This window comes from Eurypyga helias, unplaced genomic scaffold (genome assembly GCF_000690775.1).
Source record: "Eurypyga helias isolate BGI_N326 unplaced genomic scaffold, ASM69077v1 scaffold5427, whole genome shotgun sequence".
NCBI lineage: Eukaryota > Metazoa > Chordata > Aves > Eurypygiformes > Eurypygidae > Eurypyga > Eurypyga helias.
In genome coordinates this window covers 30,821-38,469 of record NW_010260956.1, presented here as the reverse complement: position 1 = coordinate 38,469, position 7,649 = coordinate 30,821, and positions in this window count along the sequence as shown.

Here is a 7,649-nt window from a genome sequence, read left to right as displayed (position 1 = left end):
ATTTTAAGGTGAAAACTGAGCAGAATGTAACAGAACATATTAGCAGCAAAATATCCTGATCGTACAGTTTGAAATCAGCCCCCATGCTGCAGATTTAAAATGGCCATGTTACTACTCCGGGTAAATTGGTTTGCAGTGGAAACCCTAACAAGATCATTAAATATAAAAGCACTGTTGGATGCTGGGAAAATACTGTGCTGGCCGTGTATATGTGCATCTCCATAGACATGCATGAACAGACAGCATCAATGCCATCGATTTGAATAAGGAGGTAATATACAGTGCTGAGGTGACTTTGCTTGTATTTGTAACTGGCTTGGTTTTGGTTTGGTACTCCGAGAGTTGTGGATGCTTCTTCAAGTTTTCTTTTAATTTTTGGTTCTTGAGAATACTGAGACACTAAAGTAACTCACTTGGTGGGTGTGGCCAAATAGAAAAACCACTATTGTTAAATGGAAGTAAAATGGAGGGCTTTTTGTGGTTTTGTTTTTTTTTTTTTAAAGATTTTTTTTGAACCCGAGATGATGCTTATATTCAGAATTAGTGATACTGTTACAGCATATCAAAATAAGAGCTTTTGACTTTCCAACATATATCGTTAACGACCCCAGGAAAAAAAAAAATCACATCTGCACTAGTGCAGTTCTTGGCTTTTCTAGGGCTGATCAATAATCACATTGTGTATTCATTCCCACAGCCCCCACCCTGTGAGGTCAACTTTAACTACTAGTCTTTATGTTTCAGAAAAAGGACTTACATTTCAGAAAGAGAGATATATTTCAGTCTTATATTTCAGAAAAAAAGACTGCTTTATGCATTAATAATATTGGTCTCAGTGTTTCCTTTGGATCTAATTTACTGTTACCCATCAAAATAAGAATAACTTTTTTTTTTTAATTTAAATACTTTATTTGTAATTTTTCAGGAGAGCTTTTCTGCTACCTTTTGGTGCTGTGTTGAGAGGTCTAGGTAGGAACTGGACTGAGGATGCTGAGGTTTGCTACAGTTTTGCTGTTTAAATGGATCCTCTCTTGATTGTGTTGTAGCATGTGACAGTGACAATGGGAGAACAACAGTTTCAGGGTCTCGTCTCGTGTCTGGATAGTAACGCAGCTGCTGCAATGAAGTCTTGTTATGGATGGCCAGTCACATTTGGACAGTTATTCCCAATTAGAAGTTATTATTTACGTTGAGTTAGAAAATAATTTGAAGCAAACTGGTAGATACTTGGATGAAGTTAGTTCATTTTCTCGTCCTTGCCTTGGAAGATTAATGTTGTTTTTTTGTTTTGTCCTGCAGCCAGAATAAGTAGTCTTGAAAGAATCTTGCCTTTAAAATAAGCATTTTTTTTTCCCTTTTGGGACTGTGAAGTAGTGCTCTCCAGCCACTGCTGTAAAATGAAGGGTTATTGTGGGTAGCTGTGTCGGTGTTACACATCACCACTACTTTTCAGTCTTGTGATGGCATTTTGATTTCTGCATTGTTGGTTTTTTTCCATGAAAGTACTAGTGATACGGGTTCCCTTTTATTCATTTCTTCATATTAGAGGGGAAATGTAGTTTGTTCATAATGGATTATTGATTGGTCTGCGAACAGCAGAAGCCCCAAGGCCTTGTCATCAATGGTACTTACTCTCCCAATAGTGAATGCATCGCTTCATGCGGCTATTCCCAACCCCAGTCTGCAGAATATAAGCCTGCAATTGTTACTCTTGTGCAGCGCAGTTTTTAGGGAGAGGAACTCTTCATTGTCATTATGGGATTTTCCCCCTCAATTTGTTCAAAGAATAGTCCCTTTGTTACGGTAGCAAGATAAAGCTTGTCTTGGATGTTAATGATATATTTCAATTCATTGCTTAGAACACTACAGTATAACTAATAAAGTGCATTTCTTTGTCTCCCAGAAGACAAACACGCACAGTCTACTGAAACACAAAATATGTACTGAGTGGGTGACAGCTCTGTGTTTCTCAACATACCCCCTTGCAGCGCAGCGGCAAACTCCTCCCCGGCCCCCCTTCTTCCTGAACTGCTTCTGCTGTAGCCACAGGAAAATCTGTGTGAGGGAGGTTTTGCTGACTTTGTTTGGGGGGAGATCACCTCTCTGCAAATGCCTACCTCCGGCTTTCTCAGCGTTAGTGTTTTTGTCTCTGTTGAGGCCTGTTCTTTCCCCTGCGAAGGGGGCGGCGGCGGCTGAGGGAGGCCCGACTCTGCCTCCGCAGCCCTGGCCGCCGCTCTGAAGCCCTGCTGCAAAATGTCATTAGCTCATGGAGGGGGAAAGGCACAAAAACACATGATGTATTTGGAGAAGCTCAAAATAAATATCTCAGGGTTGAGACAGCAAACTTTTCGAATGGGAAGAGCTTCCCCAGCTGCAGGGGAAGGCTGGTTTAAAATAATGAAACAAAAAGAGTATTGCAAAACGCTGCCGAAGGATTTTTATAAAGCCCAAGTGGAAATAGACTAACAGAAATTCCTTGTTTGTTTTTCCACGAGCTTTTTGTTTTTCCTTGCCAGTCCTGTGTCAGTTTTGGCAAGCTGAAACAAACTTCAGGAGGTCTGTTGTCAAGATTGCTGCTTTTAATAACCAAATGCATTTGAAAATTTGACAAGTCTTCTGCAACTGGCTCTGGATTTTCTGATAGCTTTTTACTGGGTTAGTTTGGATGACTCTTAAAAAATCAATTCAGAGCTATGCTGCCTGTACCTAATGGCAAGTTCAGTCCATAGGCTGCAGAATGCTGGTACGTCCTGCAAATTCGAGTATGGGCTTACTGTTTAAAGACAGGCTTGCTCTTCTACCCTCTGGTGTAGTCTGAAGGATGCTATAGGCTCAGGGCAGTAAAGGGTCTGTAGGCTAGTGACATGGTCCCCAAGAGGTGTTTCGGTCAGACTGGTGCCTAAACGAGGATGAGAGGATCGAGCCGTTAATCGAGGTGGTGGACTGCTGACACCTGTGGGATCCGAGACATCAGAAGAAGCCACGTGCCCTCACGGAGCGAGGAGGAGTGTGCGCAGGTAGAGCCAGGCTGGTGTGCGTGAAGGACGGAGTCTCTGCGGCTGGGGAGAGGGTATGGGGGGAGGACGGTGTCTGTGCTTCAGTGAGCACGAAGGCTGGTGAGGCGGTTGTAAAACCTCTGTCTTCTGTCCCTTGTTCTCCTGCCCTTCGCACTCTTCTGGCCTCTTTACTCGGAACAGCAAACTCTTGTCTCTGGGGCAGCCTGAGCCCTCTCAGATCAGGACATGTCACCTCTCCAGGTTGCTGTTCTTTGAAAGATACAACCTTCTCAAATTCACCTGGATGTTCACGTGCTATGTCCTGTTATTTCACCATCTAAAAGGAATTTCAGTAAGATATTTTTCCCACAAGATCATACCTCGCAGTGGGTTTTGTTTTGGTGGTTTTTTTTTTTTAAGTCATTGTTGCTTTTGGCAGAGGAACATGGTGGAGTGATTGCAGTGTATATTCAAACCTCTTGGAGATTAGAAAAGTGATATTTCTCCAGTGCAGTTATCTTTGAGACGGGACTTGAAATACCCGCACCCAAACTGAAAGCAGTTTGTTTTAAAATATGCACTGTGCTATTTGAGTAGGTCTGTGTACCTTCTCAGATTGTATGTTCTTGTACTTACTGAAGAGTTTTCTCTTCTTGCCACTACAGCCCATGCAGTATGATTTTTAAAGTTAGGTTTAATTGAAGAGAGATGAAAAGGATGTTATTGCCTTCTGAATGCTAGAACAGGAATAATTTTCTTGTATGTTTTCCTCTCGGTCTGCACTGCACAGGGTATTTGTATGTAAGAAATGAACTCACAATAACTTGTTCTGTGTGGTATCTCTTGCATTCTGTTTTTCAGCTTTCTCGTGTTGTTTATTTTCCATTTTTAAAAAAATAATTGTTTTGAAGAGGCAGAAAGGGTCCTTAAGAAGGCCTCTCTCACCCTGCGGGGAGCCCTCGCAGCATACCTGATCCTCTTCCAGAGCGTGCAGGTAGCATGAAGGGGAAGAGTAACAGGTATTTCAGAGTGCTCCTGTTCTCTTTGAAGTGCTGTTCCCCTGTAATACTACGTATGCTTGGCTTCAAGGCTACGTGAGGGTCCTGCAGCGGTTGCGAGGACAATGCACTGGTATACCTGCCGCAGTGCCGTCAGGGACGGGCTACCACGGCCTCACTGGGGGACCCGCGGCTGATGCTGGGAAAGGCACTGGCCTCCGTGGCAAGAGCAGGTCACTGTGGCCAAATGTGTTTTCTCTCAAGTCAAGAACTCTGTCTGAGTTAGTTTTTAAAACCACTGAAGTTTTGATGCCTAAATGTTTGAAATAGAGTTGATTCTGGCAAATACTTGGTTTAAGCTTGTAGGAAAGCATGTTTTCCTTTATTGCAGGGGGAGGGAATAAAAAAGTTTAGATGCATTTGTTCCCGTGTGGGTCAAGGTGAAGACTCTCAGTGAGGCAGTAGGTGCAGGGATAAGTCTTATAGCTGGAATATTTGGCTGAGCAAAGGCATTTCTTGGCACGCCACCCCTCATGTTTTTGGGTCTTTGTTCGTGTTTCTCTTCCAGCTTGCTTTATATACCAAACTTGCATGTAAACAGTGATGATAAGTGCCTCAGTGCATTTTAAAGGGGCTGAAAATGCCTCTCGGACACTGACGGCTTCTTACGTGAACTGCTGATCCCTAGTTGAACAAAATGAAGTGAACCTAGTTCATACACCCCTTACAACACAGTATCAAACTCCCCTCCAGGAGTTGTACGGCATTTGGCATAGGCTGCAATGCCGTTAAAACACACAAAATATTTTTAAAGACTACATGTGAATTTACAGTTTACACTCACTTGCGTTTCCTTACGACTTGCCTCTGTGCTGGTGGGGATCTGTGATGATCTGGGAGGAATCTGCAGGTTGGATGTTACTCTGCGGTGGATTCTGTTTGACAAGCCAGGTGCTAAGGAACTGCAGGGTGAACTTGGACTAAAGCGATGAAAGGTTACTGGTTACCACCTGAAATTACTGAATAGTTGAAGCATTTTTTTTTTTTTTTAGGAGCCTTAGGGTAGCAGGAGGTGGCTGTGTTCCATGTGTGCTGAAAGAGAATTATTTCAGAATACCTTCAAATTTGTAATTATTTCACAGTGCAAATGTTTTTATCGTCGCAGTCAGCCGGAAAGAAACAAAACCAGCTATAGCAAAATTTTACTCACGGAGGAAGACGAATCAGTGTGGTTTGATCTACCCTTTGACACCTTCCATCCTTTGTGCCATCTTTGATGTTGAAATAATTGTTTAATAATTAATACTGAGGTGGAAATTAAGAAGCCAAAATGTTATTTTCTACTGGTAGGATCCTTTACAAGTAGTGTTTTCCACATTTTGTATGTTCAGTCTTTGGAACTCATGATTTTTCCAAAGTTGTCATTCTCATTATGTTTTTGCTGCTGCTTTCCAATGGACACTGGCTTTGCTGTTCTGCAAAGAGCCCCTCTAAAAGAATCATTTCAAAGTGACACTCAAATGACGTGAGGAGGGAGTTGTAAGTTGACCTCCACACACTGTGTAAAGCAAACTTAGGTTGGGTGAACAACCTTCCTTCCCCTGGACTTTCTGTCTATGGAAGATGAGACCTGAAATTTTGTGATTCTTAAGTGTGTATGAATTCAAATAATTCAAATGTAAGAATACTTTATTTCAACTTCTGAAGTTCTAAATTTCAGTGCATTGGCCAAGCTAAAGTAATAAAAATGAAGCAATTTTCTCAGAATATTTTGGTGAAGACGATAGCACTTTAATTAAGTGTTATAGACTAATAAAACAATGTGGTAATTTTTTAACTCGATTTCTTTTCTCCCCTCAGACCTAATTTAATACAGGGCTAGGGGTATCTCCCGCGAGTGGCTAATACCCCTCTTATAAGTAATGCTTTCTTCATACCCTCATTTTCATAACTAAGTTTCATTAACGAAAATGCTATAAATAATTAAAGTGAAATATGTCAGGGCTAAGCGCGGGGGAGCTGTGGCCAAGTAAACAAAGGGACTCTGAAGCTTTGGATTTATATGTGCCTGAACTGCTGCATACAGCCTTCTTGTCTAAGTTTGGCTCTTAAAGCTGTTTTGAACTTTCAGACAGGAAACACTGTAGAAAGTTGAGTTAAAATGGGACCTACATTTTAAAAAAAAATCTGTCTGCAAAGCTTGCTTTTTTTTTTACACGGTGCCGAAGAAGCTGTTGCTTGTTCAAGTCTACGATCGTATTAAATGCAAGAAGTTACCCTGCTGGTTCGTTTTATGATTTACTGAGTTTTAGGTTAAATCTTTGAATATAAGACAGTGTAGGTTATAAACTTGGCAGGTTTAGATTATGGGTCAAATAAATGTGGTGTTACTCTGAATTGTTTCATCCAATACATAGTACGTAGTCTAAACTGTATTTGTATTTGCTGTTGAGCATTTTTTACCTTCTGGTACAGCCACAAATTCCAGTGGCTGCCATCCTTTGTATATCCAGGGAGTTTTTTCTGAGGCTGCCCCCCAGTTTGGTTTTTAATAGCTAATTTCAGAGATTAATTTGGATACTCTTATAGCTAAACTTCGTGCTCATACGGACTTCTGAATTTGTGATGGGGTGTGATACTCTTTTTTTTATCATAACAAATTAGTCAGAATATGAAAATGCTTCATTCAAGAAAGGAAATGGCATTTGTAACATGTCTCTCAGATAACGTCAGCTCTCGAAGGAAAAGTTAGCTTGGGTAGGTGCTGTTGATAACTCTTTACTTGCTGAACAGAAAACAGATACACAGGAATCAAACCCAGAAATGAATGGTCTTGTAGCAAATAAGAGGGCTAGATTAATTTGAAAGTAATGAAACTATTGTGTCGTGTATCTGAGATGAGCACTGCATCAGTTTTACCTTGCTTTTTGTTCGGCCCCTGCTGGTGTTGCGGTTAGGCTGTATAGTTATTTACATGCTGGAGACACCCCAGAGGGGAATACAGTGAGGAACCTCAACACTTGCAACTGTAGATTTTATTTACAGAGTCATAGATGGCAAGTGACGGATGTGGGAATATATAATCCTGTTACGGCTCTGCATATTTTAGCTAAGTTCTAAGAATCTGATATTTTCCTAATGTAGTAATAGATTTGCTTTCTTTATTAGAGAATACAGTATTCTTTGATCTTAGTCATGTGGTGTTTGTAGTATTTAATGAGCATAAGGAGGGGGGATGATTTTTGTTTTACAGTGTGGTAACTAGAAAATAAACGATCTGTGGGGATCTTAACCATTGGTTTTGCCATATACAAGGTGGAAGATTGCTGGTGTGTTGCATCTTGCATTGCTGAGGCAGATACTGACCCTTTAATGACACTTAATGACAAGATACAAAAGCTTTTAAACTTTTATTAATCTGTTTTGTTAATCAGAGTTGAAGCTTGGTTTGTTTGTTTGTTTGTTTGTTTGTGGTTTAGATTCTGTTTCATTGAGGTGGGTGGTGGTGTGGTTTCCTGTATGTCTTGTTGACATAAATCATTCACTTTTAAGATCATTTGATACCTACACATATTACCACTTTGCTTTGTTAGATTGAGACTAAATATTACACTTCAAGGGTGTGTGGTTTTTTTTGTTTTTTTTTTTTTTTTTT